This window comes from Bos grunniens, chromosome 25, assembly GCF_055505025.1.
Source record: "Bos grunniens cultivar Pamir isolate PY7600 chromosome 25, Bosgru_T2T1.0, whole genome shotgun sequence".
Lineage (NCBI taxonomy): Eukaryota > Metazoa > Chordata > Mammalia > Artiodactyla > Bovidae > Bos > Bos grunniens.
In genome coordinates this window covers 12454060-12475413 of record NC_141189.1, presented here as the reverse complement: position 1 = coordinate 12475413, position 21354 = coordinate 12454060, and the positions used below count along the sequence as shown (strand labels likewise).

Genomic DNA, 21354 nt, shown 5'->3' with positions numbered 1-21354 from the left:
ACTCTATTTAATGGGAAATGGAAAGTGCTTCCTTTAAGATTAAAGAAAGGAATCTTGCTATCAAGATTCCTATTTGTCATTTTACTTAATGTCCTAAGTAAAGAGATAAAGAGAAAAAATAAAAGATTAGAGATGAAACAAAACTGTCAGTATATACATATGAGATGACTATGCACATAGAAAATCCAGATGAAGCTGCAAGAAACTTATTAGTAAGTTTTGTAAGGCTACTAGATTCAAAATCAATACACAAAAATCAAATGCATTTTTACATAACAGCAATTAACTTTACAACATGTAAATTTTTGGTGCTATAACATATATAGCATGAAATTTATAATTTCAACCATTAAACATACAGTTCTATGGCCTTAAATCTGTTAATAGCGTGGTGGAACCATCACAATCATCCAACTCCAGTCCATTAAACAGTATCTCCCATTCCTTCCTCCCCAGCCCCTAAGAACTAGCATTCTAACTTTCTGTCTCCATGAATCTGACTACTCTAGCCACCTTATACGGTAAATCATACAGGATTTGTCCTTTAGTGACTGGCTTCTTTCACTTTGTGCAATGTCCTCAAGATTTATCCATGTCACAGGATATGTCAGAATTTCCTTTTTTAAGGTTGAACAATATTCTATTATATAGAGGTACCACATTTTGTTTATTTATTCATTAGTCAGTGGACATTTGGCTATTGTGGCTTTTGGTGGACTGTAAATAGTGCTGCTATGAACACTGGTATACAAATACCTATTCAAGTTCTTGCTTTCAATTCTTTTGTGTACATACCCAGAAATGGAATTGTTATAGGGGGTTTTCCAGGTGGCTCAGTGAGTAAAGAATCCACCTGCAATGCAGGAGATACAGGTTCAGTCTCTGGGTCGGGAAGATCCTCTGGAGGAGGGCATGGCAACCCACTCCAGTATTATTACCTTGAGAATCCCATGGACAGAGGAGCCTGGCAAATTACAGTCCCCAGGATCACAAAGAGTCGAACACAAGTGAAGAGACTAAGCATGCACACACGCATGTATGGAACTGTTATAAATGTAATATTTTCAAATATTATTTGTAGTAGCATTAAAAACCTAAATACCTATGAATAAATGTAATGGAAATGTGCAAGTATACTATAAAGAAACATATAGAGAAAATCATAAAATTTCATGGAAGGCCAAAAACTTTTAAATAAAGGAACAGAAACAGTATATTCTAGGGTTGGAAGAAACAATATTATAAAAATGTCAATTCCTTCTAAATCATTCAATAGATAATGCAATTATAATGAAAATACAACACATTTTCAAGATTTGGGACTCGATAAGCTGATTCTAAAATTTACATGACAGAGTAATGAGCCAAGAATCACCAGGACATCCCTGAAAAATAGTATGTATGTATATGCATGTGGTGTAAGGAGGGACCTTGACTTAAATGATAAAAAATACTGCTTAAAAGTAATAATAATTAAAGCAATATAGTGTTAGTATATGAATAAAATGACTAATGGAAAACAAACCTATGTAAATTTGGAGACTCAATTTACAACAGAGTTGGTCCTCAGATCACTGAGAAATGAATAGGTTAATACATTTTGGTACTAGATATGCTTCACCATTGGACTTCCCTGGTGGCTCAGATGGTTAAGCGTCTGCCTACAATGCAGGAGACCCGGGTTGGGAAGATCTCCTGGAGAAGGAAATGGCAACTCACTCCAGTATTCTTGCCTGGAAAATCCCACAGACCTGATAGGCTATAGTCCATGGGGTCACAAAGAGTCAGACATGACTGAGTGACTTCACTTTCACTTTTATGCTTCACCGTATGGAGAGAAATGAAATTGAACTTTTATCTCACACAATACACAAAAATTAACTCTGTATGGATTAATTAAATGTGAGAGATAAAACTAGAACACTTTAGATAATAGTATAAAATGGTTTTAGGGCCTCTGAATAGAGAAGAATTCTTAAAACAAGATACAGAAAATACAAACTATACAGAAAAAGTAACAAATTCAACTAATTTAAAATTAAGAATTTCTATTTATCAGAAGACACCATAAACAGAATGAGTAAAGAAGTTACAATCTAGGAAATGATTTGTAACACAGATTACTCACAAAGTATTAGTGATCAAGATATGCAAAATACTCTTAAAACTGAGTAAGAGAAAGTCCAACATCAAAACAAAAACATGGAGAAAAGATGCAAAAAAGCATTCTCAAAGGAGGACATGAGAACAGGCAAAAAAGTTAAAATTAAAAACCACAACAATATTCTTAAACACACACAAGATACTATTCCATACCCATCCCACTAGCAAAAACTTAAAGGTCTGACAGTTAAAGAGTGTTTGTAAAAATGGAAAATAACTGCAACACATTTACACTGCTAGTGAGAGTGGCTGCTGCTGCTAAGTTGCTTCAGTCGTGTCTGACCCTGTGCAACCCCACAGACAGCAGCCCACCAGGCTCCCCCATCCCTGGGATTCCCTAGGCAAGAATACTGGAGTGGATTGCCATTTCCTTCTCCAATGCATGAAAAAGTGAAAAAGTCAAAGTAAAGTCGCTCAGTCGTGTCCAACTCTTGGCGACCCCATGGACTGCAGCCTACCAGGCTCCTCCGTGAGAGTGGAAATTGGTACAATTAATTTGGAAATCAACTTGGTATTATCCACTAAGGTTGGTCACATACCCTAAGTTGCAACAACTCTAATCCTAGGTAAAAATCAAGAATATGTAAGGAGACATGCAAAAGAATAGTCATACAGCACGATTTGTTATAGCTCAAAACTGGAAACAACCTCTCTTGTTCACTGTTGGTCAACAGAGAATTTGTACACTGCTATAATGACACATACTATAACAGTACTTTGGCCACCTGATGCAAAGAGTCGACTTGCTGGAAAAGACCTTGATGCTGGGAAAGACTGAGGGCACGAGGAGAAGGGGGTGACAGAGGATGAGTTGGATGGCATCATCAACTCAATGGGCATGAGCTTCAGCAAACTCTGGGAGACAGTAAAGGACAGGGAAGCCTGGTGTGCTACAGTCCATGGGGATGCCAAGAGTGGGACACAACTGAGCAACTGAACAACAGATAGTGACACAATGGAACACAATGGCAATGGAAACGAACGCATCACAGCTACGCAGAACAACACTGTTGACTCTCAACAACTGAGGAGCAGAAAAACTGCAGAACTGATAACATTCACATAAAGTTAAAGATAGGAATTGTTGTTTAGTGATACACACATAAACTGTAAGGAAACAGCTACTGGAAGTGATTCATTTTAGGTATTTATATGGTAAATCACTGTTTACTGTCAAAGAATTGGAATGGTGGATACAGTATTATTGCCAGTTTCCATCTTGACTCTATAATCTAGTTTAAGAGTACTACATTATTAGCAGTGCCCTGTTACCAAATTCTTCAAGAGTCAGGATTTACCAACCTGGATAAAGTTACTGTGTCAAGTTTTCAAAACACACACACACACACAACAACAAAAAAACGTGATTCTCCTAGGTTGTTATGTGCTTATTTTTAACAACCAAGTTTAAGGTTTCTAAACAGTTTAAGGTCAGAGACAAAGATCAGCATGTCTGTCCCTTATACTGAAAATTCACCACTTTTTTATAAGATCTAAGTGGCCATGAATATAGGTAGCACCCATGCAGATCATATTAGAATGAAAAAGCCGTAAGAAACCTATCAGTTGTATCAAGTGGTGACAACATTCACATGACATCAGCTTCTGCTGCCCCTCAGTTACTCATGAAATTGTTAAAAGTGGGTATTTTAGATAAATGAGAAATTCAAGACCCTAAACAACTGAGCACTTTGACCACTAAATCCTTCAGGAATAGACTCCTGCGAGATGCTATAACAGAGAACAAAGAATTTTCCTACAACATGAACATGGACAGGTTGTTAGATTTTATTTAAGGGTTGGATTCATTTTAAAAGGTAGTTTAAACATTCTGGATGGCATTACTCAATTCTATAAGAATCTCTGTAGCTTAACTTTTGAAACAATTTGATTTTAACAGAGACTTCTTAACAATACAAAAGTAGGCTTATGCTATTAGGGTAAGTGAAAAATGGAGAATATAACATCTAAAGTAATATTTATAATATGATCTGGGTAGAGTATGAACCCTACTATGTTCATACTCTACTCAGATCTTTCTAAGGAAACATAGAAAGATGAGGAGGCAAATGGGAAGGGTTAACTATGGAGAATGAGATAATTTTTTCTTCTGTAGGTACTCAGTTGCCTCAGTCATGTTCAACTCTTTGCGATCCCACGGACTGCAGCCCACCAGGCTCCTCTGTCCATGGGATTCTCCAGGGAAGAACAGGGGAGTAGGTTGCCATTTCCTCCTCTAGGGGTTCTTGTATCTCCTGCATTGGCAGACAGATTCTTTACCATCACGTCACCTGAGAAGCCCCAAAATATAAGGGGAGGTTCAGTCTAATGACTCAAAAGTCAACCAAAGGTCATGAATTTATAACAATCTTCATTACAAGTCTCAGTCCATCAAAGGAGTCAACGCTATTAAGAGTACACATACTGGGTAGAAATGATTTGTGGCATCATCCTTTGGTCGATGAATCAAAGGGAGGCAATGTCTCTAGAAGGTCATACTAATTGCTTCTGAGTTATCTCAAGAATGGACTGTGCTGCCTGTCATTGCCTTGAGATAGGTTACAACAGTACTGGGACAATGTATTTCTCTTTCAGAGCTGGCTCACTACTTTCTTTCAACCACAGTCAGGTTGAGCCTGGATAAGACCTGGATATGGTGTAGAGAAGTCTAGAGTGGAGTTCCTGCAAGCCTAGATCTCTCCACAGTTATCATGTATTTAAATAATGAAAGACCTCGGAAGTTCCCAAAATAATATTTCTAAGTCTATTTCTTTCGAGCTGAATCATGACTACTGTCTGATGAACCTTCAGAGGGACAGAGAACAGCACAAAAGCCATCTAACCATTGATTAAAATCAGTTGTGTGTGTGGTACATATATGTATATACACTAACACATTCTCACCCTTCTCTCTCTCACTCTCTTTTTTTTAAGGGAAACTAATTATGGAAGCCTGGCTCGAGGCTGTAATTTTGTAGAAGATGCCAGCATAGTTGTTTTCAAGTTAAAAAAAAGTTGCACTTTTGTACTCAGAGACCTCTTGTTTTAATTTATGCAAAGCTTAAAACATTTTGTTAGGCCTGAGTGAGACCATCTGTGCAAGAAATAAAGGATGCCTAAGGGTAAAATAGGCAAGAATAGTAATGCTGAATGTGTGGAGGGCGGCAGGCAGCCTACGGGCTTTGCAACTACTGCTGTGACCTTTACTACTTTAGAGAAGAAACAAGAGTAATTTCCATATATTGGCTCCTCTAGAAAAAGCCTGGCAATCCTCCCCTCTTGCTCTTTCTCTTTTTCCTTATTCCTTAATAATAAGTTGGCAAGGCAGACCTTACAAAGAAAACTACAGCCAGTTTGAGAATCATGCTTTCACACACACACACACACACACACACACACACACACACACACGAGTGAGACAATCTGAGGGGAAAGAGACTAGGGATAAGAAATCAGGATGTATGAGATGAACTCAGAAGGAACATGATAACTATCTCAATTACTGGAGAAGTTATAAAGTAGAAGGAAGGAATGAAGAAAGGTATTACATGAGGGAATACTGGTATGTCAGGCACTTCCAAAGGGCATCCATATTTAATTTTCTTTAATGTGAAAATGTTGCCTGATTTTATAACCCCAGAAAGTAAAAGAGGGACAAACAGAAAAGACATGAGACAGAAGGGGAAGTACGGATAGAAGGAGGTCGGTATGGAAGTGCAGTAGAGGAGAGACGGAACCAAAGACAGAATTGGTGACCTCCGAAGACAACAGACTGGCAGACCCTGGCAATGCTCTAGTCCTGACTGGATGACTACTTGCCTTGGAGCCTGTCTGAAAGAATGGGGTACGAGTTTCACACTCTTCCCAACTGCAAAATCTTAGTCTATGAAGTGAGGAGGTTTACAGGGTGGGTGAGAACCACTGGCGCCATCTGTGGTGGAAATCGGGGCAGTGGGGGCTGTGTCGGGTCTCTTTAACCAAAGACACCTGCAGCACCTACACTTACACTGTGTCTGCCACGACTCCCCTCCTAAGTGCCAGCCTCGGGAGAGAAGAAGGGCGCTGTCCTTGCTGAGCTACCCTGAGGCTCCAAACCAACACGTCTAGAGTAAGGGCTGTACAGCACCCGAACTGAGCAAGAGGTGCTGACCAAAGGAGAATAGGATAACTCGGGCTCCTGCAGCTTCAGCTGAATGCAGAAAGCATCCTGAAAGGAGCATTCCTCCTCCCTGCAGCCCTGCCATTTCGAGGTCACTGGGTACCACTTTAACCCAGGTGTGTTAGAACAGCCTCTCTCTGTAACTCAAAGCTTTTTTTCAGAGACAGCAACATTAGTCTTTAAAATGATGGCTTTTCCCCCCATCATTCTGAAATTAACATTACAAAGGCCTGACCTTATGTGCATTAAGTATTCCCCAAAGGAGCGCAAGAATATTTTGTGAGTTTGTTCATATTGCATATCTTTCTTTTGATTACCTTTGGGGCTTATTAAGGAATCCATGCTTCTAACCCCTCCCATTTTTCTTACAGGGGTCCCACAGGGGTTTGGGATGAAGGAATGGAGAAAGAACCCAAACCAAGGGTGTAATAGTTACATCAAAGCCTAAAAGACTTTTATTTACCAAAAGAAAGGTTTTTTTTTTTTTAAAAAAAAAAACTTCAAAAAAAGTAATAAGCACTTTTATCTAGGGGATATATTTACAGCAAAATTATATATAGCTACAGTGTATGGCTAAAAAATGAGATCTTTTATATCAAACTTCTGAGGGTATAGAATTAGCTTTAAAACAAAGATAAGTATGTAGTGATAAAGCACTGAATGTCCTAAAAATCAAAATGATATGTGCAATTTTTTCCCCATTATACACTGTTTTTCTATGACTGTGGTCTAGAATCTTACATATAAACCAAAATGGATAAGGGCAAATGTGCATCAGAGGGGACTGATGCTGATAAAGACATCATCTAGGACAGAGGAATCTAGGTCTCCATTCAGATTTCAGGGCCATAAATCTGCGTTGTAATCAAGAACTGCTGTTGCTTTGTCGTCTTCAGTTGCTAAGTCATGTCTGACTTTTCTGTGACTCCATGGAATATAGACTGCCAGGCTCCTCTGTCTATGGGGTTTCCCAGGCAAGAATTCTGGAGTGGCTTCCCATTTCCTTCTCCAGGGGATCTTCCTGACCCAGAGATAGAACCTGCGTCTCCTGTATTGGCAGGTGGGTTCTTTACCACTGAGCCACCTGGGAAGCCCAATCAGGATCTAGAGGACGCCAAAAAACCTGGCTGGGAAGCGTTCCCCTAATTATCCAGGCAGGCAACCTATGTGTACAAGGCCACTGACACTATAAATTATCCAATGCCATGGGGCTGGGGGGGTCACTGTTAAATATTTCCAGACAGAGAGGACTTAACCTTGGATTCAGACCACCTAACTGCTCTTCAAAACCCAAATCAGACACCCAAAGTCCTCAAGCTTCTTTCTCTCAAGCATAAGCTCTGACTTCTCATTTCACAGTCTTGAGTGAAAAGATAATTCAAATAGGAAACCATTTCACTGAAACTTTTGCTTTTATAAACATTACATAGGCTTAAGCAAGAAGAAGAAAACTAAACATTCATAATCCTATGAATTAAAAATAGTCACTGTAAATGTTTTGATGTCTTTCCAGAGCTTTCTTTGCATACAGTTATTTTTTCAAATTAAGTTACCATGTTGTGCATGCTATATAAAACCAGAGGGTAGTATGCTCAATACCAAAAATGAAAGTAAGTCCTAAACAGATGAACTAAACATGGGCTTGAGATGGGGAGACAGAGGGCGGAGACTAACATCAATAAGGACGGTTTCTAAAATGATGTAAGCGATACTTGATGAGCGGGGGAGGGAGCACAGTGGGAGCCCCTGGGCCTTGTTCTGCACTCAGCTCACTCCTTCTGCTCCCAAGATGACATGTGCACTGCCGTCACTTATGTAGCACCTTCCAAATGCCAGGCACGTTACAGCAGTCTCATGAAAACCACGGGACACAAGTATTATTAAACACTATTATTTTATTATAATCATGGAAAACTAGGACTTGAAGAGTTAAGAAACTTTCCCCAAGAGTTAAAGGGTGGTTCAGGGAATAATCACAACCAAACGTGTCTGACATCAAAGTCAATGTTACTAGTTTACCAGGTTGCATCTATAGTCGGCTCCAGAAGATCCACTCTAGTGAACTCAGCTGTGTTGTCTTAAATCTCTTTCTCTGGATGAGCACCTGTACTCCTAGGCTACTGCAGTCACGAAATTCTGGCTGTTAGGAAGAGCAGAGTCACTCCAGACAGCTCATTCAGCCTCTATGGACTATACCAGTCCTGTGTCATCTCTTATTCTGCATTCATGGCTCTGACTATACTATTCAGTGACTCGTTAATCCCATCCAGCCCCATAATCCCTTTCTCACCACTATTTACCCCATGCCATTCTTTAGTCACTAAGTCATGTCCAATTCTTTGTGACCCCAAGGACTGTAGCCTGCTAGACTCCACTGTCCATGGGATTTCTCAGGCAAGAAAACTGGAGTGGGTTGCCATTTCCTTCTCCAGGGGGCCTTCCAAACGCAGGGATCGAACCTGCATCTCCTGCATTGGCAGGCGGATTCTTTACCACTGAGCCACCTGGAAAGCCCCTACTTACTCCATGGTACCACTTAACATTATTTGTTTATGCTCTACTTTCATAACTAAATGTACGTAGACAGCAGGGGCAGGGTTCAGTATTTCCTCCATTCTTGGGTACACTGCATTACAGACAGTAGGTCCTCAGTAAACACAATTTTTTTCCCAGAATCCCAGAGGAGTATGGTTCATGGAACAACTCTTTCCATCCATTTCCAAAACTTAGATAATGGGGTTGGTTCTACATAAACTCTGTACACAGGGAAGGAGAAAGAGATGGAAGTTTTACAAAAATTATTCCTCTTAATTTTCCAAACTATTGAAGATAACTGAAAAATCATCTTCTTCAAAGACAAACTAAGAACTAGAATAGGTACTGTGTGTATGTGTTAGTCACTTTAGTTGTGTCTGACTCTTTGCGACCCCATGGACTGTAGCCCACTAGGCTCCTCAGTTCATGGAATTCTCTAAGCAAGAACACTGGAGTGGGGTAGCCATTCCCTTCTCCAGGGGATCTTCCTGACCCAGGGATCAAACCCAGGTCTCCTACACTGCAGGCAGATTCTTTACCACTGAGCCACCAGGGAAGCCCACAGTAGATACTTGGGCCTGGTAAAGAGAGGAGTTACGGAGCCCAGGCGGAGAAGGCAATGGCATCCCACTCCAGTACTCTTGCCTGGAAAATCCCATGGACGGAGGAGCCTGGTAGGCTGCAGTCCATGGGATCACTGAGGGTCGGACAAGACTGAGGGACTTCACTTTCACTTTTCACTTTCATGCATTGGAGAAGGAAATGGCAACCCACTCAGTGTTCTTGCCTGGAAAATCCCAGGGATGGGGGAGCCTGGTGGGCTGCCATCCATGGGGTCGCACAGAGTTGGACACGACTGAAGTGACTTAGCAGCAGCAGCAGCAGGGAGCCCAGGTAGATTAGTTCACCTGCCCAGGCATCGAAGCTGGAGAAGGCGCTGGAGATGGAGAGAGGTTGAATGCTTGTGGAAAACTGAAGGGAGGTGAGGAAGGAGATTCTGGAAATTCAGATAAAGGTCACCAAATAGTATCTGGACAAAGAAACATGGGGAATCTCCATCTATATGAGTAACTGCCTTTTTCCTGCCAAATTACGTCTGCCAACGAGAGCTCTACTCATGAAAGCAAACACTTAGTTAGGGGTTTTACTAATTACTAAATTGACAGCTGTGGCATGTGACTGCCTGGTCAGGCCTATAACCACATGTTCATATGTGCCGTGTGTGTGTGTGTGTGTGTGTGTGTGTGTCTGCAGGAGCACACACAGAGCCAGAAATTCATTTTTCTCTGATGATGACTGCAGCTTAGAAAATGGTCTAAGGAAGAAGGACTATAAGGCCTGGGAAGAGGAATAAGATGACAATTTGTGTTTACTAGGGACATGCAGGGATCTTAGCCTTCTGATAGTTAAACACAAAACCAACCAATCAACAAACCAAAAACAAGGAGAAGACAGAAAACGTAATGTGTAACAGATTCTGAGCAGCTAAAAGTGGACTGGAAAAAAATCCTGGCTCTCTGGATGGAAAAGAGAGGCTGGTGAGATCACCTTAAGTTAGCAGAGAACTTGAGAGGCTCAGTTTTTGCTGAGTCGCTAAGTAGTGTCCCACTCTTTTGTGACCCCATGGAATATAGCCCGCCAGGCTCCTCTGACCATGAGACTTTCCAAGCAAGACACTGGAGTGGGTTGCCACTTCCTTCTTCACGGAATCTTCTCGATCCAGGGGATCTTTCCGATCCAGGGATTGAACCTGCACCTCCTGCATTGGTAGGTGGATTTTTTTTTTTTTATCACTGAGCCACAGGGAACCCTGATAGGCTCAGAGAGGAAGGGAAATAGGAGGGGCGGGCAGTCCAAGGGGGTGATCCATTAAGGAAGTACCTTGTGCCCCACAAAATGGCAGCATCAGTGTCAGCCCTTCCTAGAGGCCTTGCCAGGGTGGACAGCACTGAATTCCTCTCTGCTCACTGGGCCTGCTGGAGACATCTAATGAAACAGCCCTGTCGGGGGTGGCCCCTGGGTAACATTTTCACTCCCACATTCCATTTTCGGTTTAGGTCGAGATTTTCAAGAAGACAGCAAGCAGCACTCGAGTCCCAGGTGACAAGATCTGCTCAGATTTAGTCTTTGAATGTTGCAAATTAAATTCCCTCATCAGGCCTCTAATCACTCTTACCAGATGGGGCTTGTGCTCAATTTTGGATCCACAGGAAATTTAATGGTTATTGTTTCTGTTTAAATAGGAGATTATTGCATTTTAATAAGTTCTCTTTGGGACTTGCAGCAACAATAGAGCACTATGAATTACTGTAGATAGCTGTTACTGCATGCTGGGGAAAAATCAAGTTACTAAGTGTGACAAGTTGCTTTTTCTTCCCTTCCAGCAATCGCTCCGAGTGTATTTACCACCAAATTAAGTATGTGCCGAGGGGATAATATTTTTATCCTGCCGAGGGGGAGAAGGAGCTTGTCTGTGGATTTTCATTAAAATGACACATCTGTTCAGCAATTTCACAAAGTAATTCTGCTGAAAGTTTTATCAGCTAATTTTAATTATTCACTCCAGTGGGTTGAATACAGGATTCATCATGTTGAATTAATACATTTGACGGGAATTTCACAAAGAGGGGGAGAAAAAGCAATCAACAAATTGAATTGTCATGCAATATGGATTAAATTGAGATTCTTTAATTAGGATAAGCCTGAGATTTGGTATTTTGAAGGTATTAGAAAGCTTAGCAATACAGTGGTAAAGATTAAGAAAATGCAATTAAATATTACACTTTGGACACACAGCCAGGATATCATGTGAGCAGAAGAGTCCTCCTTTGAGCGGAGCGGTTAACAGTGTCAGTTTCTAGGACTGCTCAGTGCTGGGACTGCAGCTCTGCCAATGAGGGACAGCTGCTGTTTGTTTACCGGAGATGAAGTGAAAGGTAATTGTGTTTTAAAAGACTGGAAGCTGACTCCCTAATTTAAACTACAATGAGACAATTGTGGCAGTGACAATGAACACATAACCAGACAACACAGGTTCAAGTGTAACTCAGCAGTCATTAGTTTTGTGACCTTGGGGGAAAAAAAAAAAGCAGATTTTTATTGAACATCTATTATGTGCAGACACTATATTAGACATAGAGGACACCAGTGAACAAGATATTCCCTGTCTAAGGAGGCCAGCAGCCTATAGCAAGGCCACACCCTGGGTCTCAGTCTCTTCACCTAAATGGCAAATAGGTGGGGCCAACTGAGCTCTCTGAAAGTCTACAACAGGAATTAAAAATAACTGTGCTAAGCTCACTTTATGAAGGAAGTATATGATGTGACTCAGAACTAAACAGCAGCAGAGAACACGAGGTAAAAAAATCACTGTTCCGTTGGCCCTCTTTTCCACATATGCATGTTTGGGTGACGGGTCTGCATGCAGAGCTGCCCATAATGCTCTCTGCCAATGTAGAATAACATGGAGTGCAAAGACACATTGTGCAACTGGACAAAGGAAATTTCAGTGGAGTAAGTGCAATTACTGCCAGTGAATGCATTACAAAGTACATTATTATACCTTAGGTGAGCCCCCAAATCTTGCAAAAACTTGTTTATATATGTAAAACCAAACAGAAGCTGAAAGTGGGAGGAGAGAAAAGCAATTTTCACTGAGGAGACAAAATATACTTGCTGAAGTAGAGGAAACAGTTCTACTCTGAAAGAAGTAGTCTGAGATTCATTTCCGCTTTAGCTCGTAAAACTGTAACAGGTACACAGATCAGGATCATAAGCATCAACGAGAAAGACAAGACAGGAAGAAAAAGCATTAATGAGAATATGTTAGTGGGAAGAGAGTATTGACCTAACTTCCTGAAAAGTTGAAAACTGCTTTTCAGTTCCAAACAAAATGCTCACTCACTCCACCTCCACAAGGGAAAGTAGGCCATATACGTTCACCAGTGAAACTGCACAAGCTGCTTTGCTATGAAGTGAAGTGAAATGAAAGTCGCTCAGTTGTGTCCAACTTTTTGTGACCCCATAGACTATACAAATCCGTGGAATTCTCCAGGCCAGAATACTGGAGTGGGTAGCCAGATCTCCCCAACCCAGGGATCGAACCCAGGTCTCCTGCATTGTGGGCGGATTCTTTACCAGCTGAGCTACAAGGGAAGCCCAAGAATACTGAGTGGGTAGCTTATCCCTTCTCCAGCGGATCTTCCCGACCCAGGAATCAAACCGGGGTCTCCTGCATTGCAGGCAGATTCTTTACCAACTGAGCTATCAGGGAAGCCCCTGCTTTGCTGTAACAATGACAAATACGATAGAGTCTCATACGAGATGTGAACAAATGGTGATGTATTTTTGAGCACCGAAAGGAAAACTGCAAAATATAAATTGAGTTTCTGGTTAATACATTCATCTTTTAAAATCTTCTGGGAATTTTAATAACCATCTATGTTCATTCATTCAACAGTTGTTTATTGAGCATAACTCTGTACTACACACTACTCTCAACACTAGGGATAAAGCAGTGTATACGGTCCAGACATTGCTTCCATGGATCTGACATTCTGGTCTGGGTTCCTGGCAAAAAAAATAAAATGTAATGTCAAAGAGTGGTAAGTTGTATGAAAAAAAACAGAGCAAGTTTCAGAGAACAGAGAATAATTAATTATGGAGGGTACGGTTTTTCAAAGGGTAGTCAGAGAGAACCCCTTCGAAGAAATGACATCTGGGTCGAAGCCTCCATGATGTATTAGCCATCTGGTTCTCATATTTTTCCATTTTATATTTTTGTTTTCTTTACTGTATTCTGGCTTGGTCTCCTGGGAAATATCATGGTTAAGATGGAAGGAGCACAAACACTAGTTGCTCTGTTATCTCAGGGAAGGAATAAGCTCTCTGAGCACCAGTTTCCCTATCTAAGAAGTTAGGAAAATTTAAAAAGATAAAGAACACAGAATACCCAAAACAGGGAGCAAAACAGAATCATCTACTTCTCCCTTTTCTGTTCTTCTTATAGATAATCCATTATTTAAAATACAATTTGAGAGACTTCCCTGACAGTCCAGTGGTTAAGACTCTGCCTTCCAATGCAGGGGACACAGGTTCAATCTCTGGTCAGAGAACTAAGATCCTACATGCTGCAGGATGTAGTCAAAAATTTAAATTAATAAAAAAAATTGTTAAAAAAAAAGAATTGGAAACATTGAGGATAGAATAGGAGGCTATATGCAATCAAGAACAAATCACTGTGAAAGCCAGAAGTCAAAAAATTTTTTAAAAATAAAATAAAGCAAAATGTGATAGCAGGAAGGATTCTTGGAAATTACATACTTCAGTATCTTCAATTTACCAATGGGAAAAATAAAAGGCCTCAAAGATGAAGGAAAAACCTCACAGCTGTCATCCCGCCATAGACAAGTTCTACCAAGAACTCTTTCTGTTACACTAGTGTTTTTCAAATTTTCACCTGTGAAACTGTTTTTCAGATGAAAGCTTACCAAATAGTCCAATACAAGAAACAGATAAACAAGAGCTGGTGAGCTCTGCCAACCCCTTGAAGAGAAAGACAAAGAATGAACAAATGATGCTGTGATGATGAAAGAGAAACCATGGAAGAAAACTCAGGGAAATTCCTTAAAAAAATATGAAAGGTAATGGAAACCCCTAAGCAGGTCCAAAAAAAATTGGAGATCTCTTTCCTCTATCACCTGGATTAAAAAGGGAAAGTGAAAGTCACTTGGTCGTATCTGACTCTTTGTGACCCCGTGGACTGTATAGTATTCTCCAGGCCAGAATACTGGAGTGGGTAGTCATTCCCTTCTCCAGGGGATCTTCTCAACCCAGGGACCAAACCCAGCTCTTCCACATTGCAGGTGGATTCTTTACCAGCTGAGCCACAAGGGAAGCCCAAGAATACCGGAGTGGGTAGCCTATCCCTTCCCGACCCAGGAAACGAACCAAGGTCTCCTGCATTGCAGGCAGATTCTTTACCAACTGAGCTATCAGGAAAGCCGTGGATTAAAAAACACAACATATATCAAAGATAATTTTCAGTTCAGTTCAGTCGCTCAGTCATGTCCGACTCTTTGCGACCCCATGAATCACAGCACGCCAGGCCTCCCCGTCTATCACAAACTCCCAGAGTTCACTCAGACTCACGTCCATCAAGTCAATGATGCCACCCAGCCATCTCATCCTGTCGTCCCCTTCTCCTCCTGCCCCCAATCCCCCCCAGCATCAGAGTCTTTTCCAATGAGTCAACTCTTCACATGAGGTGGCCAAAGTACTGGAGTTCCAGCTTTAGCATCATTCCTTCCAAAGAAATCCCAGGGCTGATCTCCTTCAGAATGCACTGGTTGGATCTCCTTGCAGTCCAAGGAACTCTCAGAGTCTTCTCCAACACCACAGTTTAAAAGCATCAATTCTTCGGCGCTCAGCCTTCTTCTGTGAACTGTCCAACTCTCTGTCCAACTCTCACATCCATACATGACCACAGGAAAAACCATAGCCTTGACTAGACGGATCTTTGTTGGCAAAGTAATGTCTCTGCTTTTGAATATGCTATCTAGGTTGGTCATAACTTTCCTTCCAAGGAATAAGCGTCTTTTAATTTCATGGCTGCAGTCACATATATCAAAAATAATTAGTAATTTAATTACTAATCCATTCCATTCCTTTTTTCGTGGTCATTACATGTGCAGTTTTTCTGTTCGTTTTTATTTCTTTCCCTTGATTCTGGACCTTAGTTCATGTTCTTTTCTGTCACTTGCTTCCCAGACCCCAGATGTTTTCTTTCTAGCACCCATGTCAGCTCAGTCACCCTCCCTCCTTACCTCTGGCTTGTTCTCACTCAGGGAAGATCACTATTGTGATAGCATTCCCATTAAGTTCTGTTAAAACGACCAAAAATGTCTGTAATTTACTCTCAGCATCTCCAGTCACTAAAGAACCAATGTGGGAAATTCCATGGTGGTCCAGTGGTGGGAAATCTGCCTGCCAATGCAGGCAACACAGGTTTGATCCCTGGTCTGGGAAGATTCCACATGCTTCAGGGTTAACTCAGCCCATGTGCCACAACTACTGAGCCCGTGATCTGCAACAAGAGAAGCCACCACAACGATAAGCCCATGCCCCACATTTTGAGAGTAGCTCCCACTCCCCCAGATAGAGAAAAGCCCATGTGCAGTAACAAAGACCTATGTCAGCCAAAAAAAAATTTTTTTAATTAAAAAAAAATCTTTAAATAATTTTTGTTTTTTAAAAAAAAGAACCAATGTGCTCAGCTACCTGTTTCCAATCCAGCTCCTAAGAATGAAGAGTTGAGGCAGACAGGCAGCTGCCCCTAGACTGGTGAACACAATGTGAATCGAGTATGTGCTGTGTGGTGGAAAGCAGGCTGAACATCTGCTACGCATCCATTCAACCAACAGGTACTGTATCCTGCCATATGTCAGTTACCCTGCCAGGTGACAGAAACACAGAGGTTGGAAGGTGTTCTGCTTCCACATCTAGGAGAGGCAGTGCACCCATCTAAACTACAGACAATAGCATGTATTTTAGTTTTCAGTTCAGTTCAATTCTGTTGCTCAGTTGTGTCCGACTTTGCGACCCCATGAATTGCAGCACACCAGGCCTCCCTGTCCATCACCAACTCCTGGAGTTCACTCAAACTCATGTCCATCGAGTCGGTGATGCCATCCAGCCATCTCATCCTGTCGTCCCCTTCTCCTCCTGCCCCCAATCCCTCCCAGCATTGGAGTCTTTTCTAATGAGTCAACTCTTCTCATGAGGTGGCCAAAGTACTGGAGTTTCAGCTTTAGCATCAGTCCTTCCAATGAACACCCAGGACTGATCTCCTTTAGAATGGACTGGTTGGATCTCCTTGCAGTCCAAGGGACTCTCAAGATTCTTCTCCAACACCACAGTTCAAAAGCATCAATTCTTTGGTGCTCAGCCTTCTTCACAGTCCAACTCTCACATCCATACATTACCACTGGAAAAACCACAGCCTTGACTAGACGGACCTTTGCTGGCAAAGTAATGTCTCTGCTTTTGAATATGCTATCTAGGTTGGTGATAACTTTTCTTCCAAGGAGTAAGCGTCTTTTAATTTCATGGCTGCAATCACAATCTGCAGTGATTTTGGAGCCCCCCCAAAATAAAGTCTGACACTGTTTCCACTGTTTCCCCATCTATTTCCCATGAAGTGATGGGACCGGATGCCATGATCTTCGTTTTCTCAATGTTCAGCTTTAAGCCAACTTTTTCACTCTCCTCTTTCACTTTCATCAAGAGGCTTTTTAGTTTTAGGTAACAATAAAAGGTAGCACAGAGAAGTTGATAATGACACACCCTGTGAGCCGCTCCTGCATACGACACAATGATGTGAATTTCATAAGCTTCGACCAGCTGTGTATGTCAACATGCTCTCTCAACACACAGGCTTTTCTGCCCCAAATTAGTGGCACAATAAACCTTCATAATCAGTGGGTTTTGAGGAAAGCCATTTACTCAGTAATGTTAGGAAATGATTCTTTAACGTGAATATTTTCTACAAGCACAAGGGCGGAAAACCGCACTTCCACTTTCCCACTCCGGGTTCATCGGAATCTGCCCATCACTCTGAGGATGTGAGGTCCCCTGGTGAGGGGCAGTGAGGAGATTCACAATCTCTGTCCCTTGTTTCTCACAAACAATTAATACAAGCACCACAAGATTTATAAGAAGGAGGCTCATGTTTAAGACCTTTAACAAAACAACGTTCAAAGGACCAACCTTCACAAGATCCAACTAATAAATGTAATTCTTTTTCAAATTTTATTTATTTTAATTGAAAGGTAATTACTTTACAATACTGTGATGGTTTTTGCCATACATCAACATGAATCAGTCACAGGTATACTGAGTCTGAGTTGCTGAGCGAGGGCACAAGGTTATATCTAAAGAGAGGGCTGACTTTATGCTTGGAGAGTGAAAGAGAGCAAGATACAGGCTGTTTCGTCATCTGTAAAATGTAAACAAAATACCACAGGACTGTTAAGAACAGCAAATGAAGAAAATACATAAAAAAAAGCAACTGGCACAATACCTGGTATACATGTAAGCAAGCATTGAATGTTTCCAGGAATAATAATGTCATATAAGATTATTATTATCATAATTATTAGGTAGAGGAGTGAAAGAGTGTGAAGGATAGATCAGAGATCTTATAGGAAAGAAGAAAACACTGAGACAAAAGAAACGAGAAAGATATCATAGGGACGTAAATGGAAAGGTTAACAATATTCAAGAAATACCAAAAAAAAAAAAAAAGAAATACCAATCCTAGAAAAAGGAATAATCCCCAAAGCTTAAAAGTTTTGACATGTGCTCTACCCATCTAGTATACATTGTGAGATCCAAATAAAATAATACATAATATAAAATTAACATGCTATCTATTAATATATACTGAAGGAATGATGCTAAAGCTGAAACTCCAGTACTTTGGCCACCTCATGCGAAGAGTTGACTCATTGGAAAAGACTCTGATGCTGGGAGGGATTGGGGGCAGGAGGAGAAGGGGAGGACAGAGGATGAGATGGCTGGATGGCATCACTGACTCGATGGACGTGAGTTTGAGTGAACTCCGGGAGTTGGTGATGGACAGGGAGGCCGGGTGTGCTGTGATTCATGGGGTCGCAAAGAGTCGGACACGACTGAGCGACTGAACTGACTGACTGGCACTATGATAACAACTAAAATGTCAGGAAAGCACAACATACTGAAAACACACATGTCCATGGATTCTGGTCCACAAATGTGACTTAAATGTCCGGCTAGAATTTCTAACAAAAACCATGGCATCACATGATGGAATTCAGCTGTGGTGATTACAAACCATGAACTAGAGTTTATCTTTTTCTGTGAATACTACAAAATCACAACTGTTGCCTACTCTGCTTGTGATCAAACTTTTGAATAAGTTTGAACCACGGTCCCATTCTATCAGATAATAAGCAGTAGATGCTAAACAAATGTCCCCCGGTAGTAAAGCTTGTGCTTCTGAGTGTGCTCAGCTGTGTTGCGCTGCAGCCCGCCAGGCTCCTCTGTCCAAGGGTTTTTTTCCCAGCAAGAATACTGGAGCAGGTTGCCATTTCGTCCTCCAGGGGATCTTGAGATTCTTTACCACTGAGCCACTGGGGAAGCCCTATAGTATAGCTAATACTGGGTTGCCATTGCCTTCTCCGAATATGGGGCTATAAGGCACTCATTTTCATGCCTGATTTGTTAGCTCAAGCCTGCTGCATATGAAGTCCCTGTCCTGGGCCTCAAAGGGAAAATCAGCCATGGTGACCCTTGTGGTCTTCTCTCCGAAGTCTAAAACTTGATTAGGGCCCCGAAGGAACTGTTTCAACATCAAAAAGGACAGAAAGGGAAGTCCACCAAAAATTAGACCTTCGTTTGACTGTGAAAGCAGAGATGAAAAGAACACTGCTGTTGATGAAAAAATATACATCACATAAAAGCCAAGGGACTAAGTCAAACTTGAAAAATTTATCTGCCTGCAATTCCCTCTTTAAACTCAGCAGAGCTGGAGTCATAGTCACAATTATGCAAGGTCCATTAAGCAACTGTTTTCCCCTCCTCTTCTCCTTCTGTCCTTCACAGCTCATGTTACCCATCCCAGTTTCAACCGCTTTCGAGAAGAAAAACCACCATCAAGATAAAAGCCCACAATTCCTATACCTCACAACCGTAATACTCATTTCCTCAGGCAAAAACATTTCCAAGCAAGCCCAGGACACAGAGACTGTGGTGTGTACTTGTACAAATATACATGCATATATTCTTGCAGACATGGGAGGGAACATAGCAAAGAGGTAGAAAAGCAGTAACACCAAAGAGTCTTATAAAAAAAGGTCCAATTCTTTACGTTCAATGTAGAAGGTCACAGGGCCTCCGTCATCTCTAAGAATAAATTTTTTTCTAACCCAGTACACAATATGTAAAAAATATAGATATTTTATAGAGACCACTAATTCCTGCTTTTGTGTATGAAAAAAATAAACACTACTGATAATGTTATGGAACATGTAAAGGAGCATAAAAAGTAACAAATTCTTTTTAACCTTGACCTAGTTAAATACTTTAAAGAAAACTCAGAACTAGAATTTTTTTTTAATTTGCAAATGAATATTAATGAGCACCAACTGCCACTTGTGTTGTCATTATTAATTATTAAATATAGGCCTTTGATAAAAGAAATGCAAATAAGTTTAATGTACATCCACCTAAAATGTTATACAAATATTAGTGATACCTGTGATGACAATGACAGAAACAAGAAAAAAACACTGAATATAATGATAACTTTTGAAAAAGAAAAACAGGCAAGAGCCCAAATTACATATTCATTACGTTACTTGGCCATATTAAAATTATACACATCCATGTTCATAAAAACGCATATAGAAGAATACTCTTTGCAGCTTTATTAATAATAACTCCACACTGGAAATAACCCAAAGTGTTATTTGCTTAGTCGTGTCCAACTTTTTGTGACCCTATGGACTATATAGCCCACCAGGCTCCTCTGTCCATGGGATTTTCCCGGCAAGAATACTGGAGTGGGTAGCTATTTTCTTCTCCAGGGGATCTTCCTGACCCAGGGATCAAACCTGGGTCTCCTGCATTGCAGGCAGATTCTTTACCATCTGAGGCACCAGAGAAGCCCATAGAAATAACCCAAAGGGTCCACCAATAAGAAAAGTGTGACACATATAAATAAAATACTACATGGCAATTAAAAAATAACAAATCCCTGCTACACCTAAAAACAAGGATGAATCTCAGAAACTATTACATAGAATGAAAGTGTAACAGGAGAGAACCTTTTGTAGTCCTATTACAAGTTAATCACTAAAGGGATGTTGCCGGTAAATTATATACAATGGCCCATCTCTGGGAACCCTGCCTTCCAGGTAATGAGCATTAAGCTAAGATACCTTTGTTTAGCTCACAGGAAACATCCTGACCAGGCCCACCTGTGAATGTCAGCAGGGAGGAAGAAATTAACAAACCCCCTCTGGAGGTTGATGGGAACCAGGAAGCGCTTGACTTTTCTCCCTCCCCTTTTAGTATAAAAGCAGCCTGAATTGTAACTCAGGCAAGATAGTTCTTGGGTGAGCTGGGAGGCCTTCCACCGTTTTCTTGGTTTGCTAGTTTTCCCAAATAAAGTAGTTATTCCTTCCTTCAACACTCTTCTCTGGATTTATTGGCCTGTTGTGCAGTGAGCAGTTAAGAGCACGGACTTGGTAACAGATTTCACTGGGCCAGTCAAGGAGCCTTGCTGCTTGTGGCCAGCCTACCCCGGCTGCGGGATTCTCAAGTCAGGCCTTAGCAGCAGGACCAGGGACCACTTGTCCTGAGCATCTGCCCTTTAAAGTTCCCAAAAGAGGCCCCGCTGCTCTACAGCACTTGACAGTTGGAACAAGAAATCAAGTCACTGGGCTCCATGCAGTAAG

At 41.2% G+C, this 21354-nt stretch overlaps 1 protein-coding gene and 1 long non-coding RNA gene across 17 annotated transcripts in view; one reads left to right on the top strand and one right to left on the bottom strand.

Annotated features, from left to right (window-relative positions):
- AUTS2 (activator of transcription and developmental regulator AUTS2) overlaps nt 1-21354 on the bottom strand; it is a 1218095-nt gene that overhangs the window by 558268 nt on the left and 638473 nt on the right. The window lies entirely within an intron of this gene.
- The window catches only part of LOC147345028 (uncharacterized), a 62211-nt gene that overhangs the window by 35405 nt on the left and 5452 nt on the right, over nt 1-21354 (top strand). For both annotated transcript variants that reach the window (XR_015154493.1, XR_015154492.1), the window contains exon 1: nt 1-21354. This exon is cut by the window's left edge and continues 35405 nt beyond it. This is a non-coding gene — a long non-coding RNA (uncharacterized LOC147345028).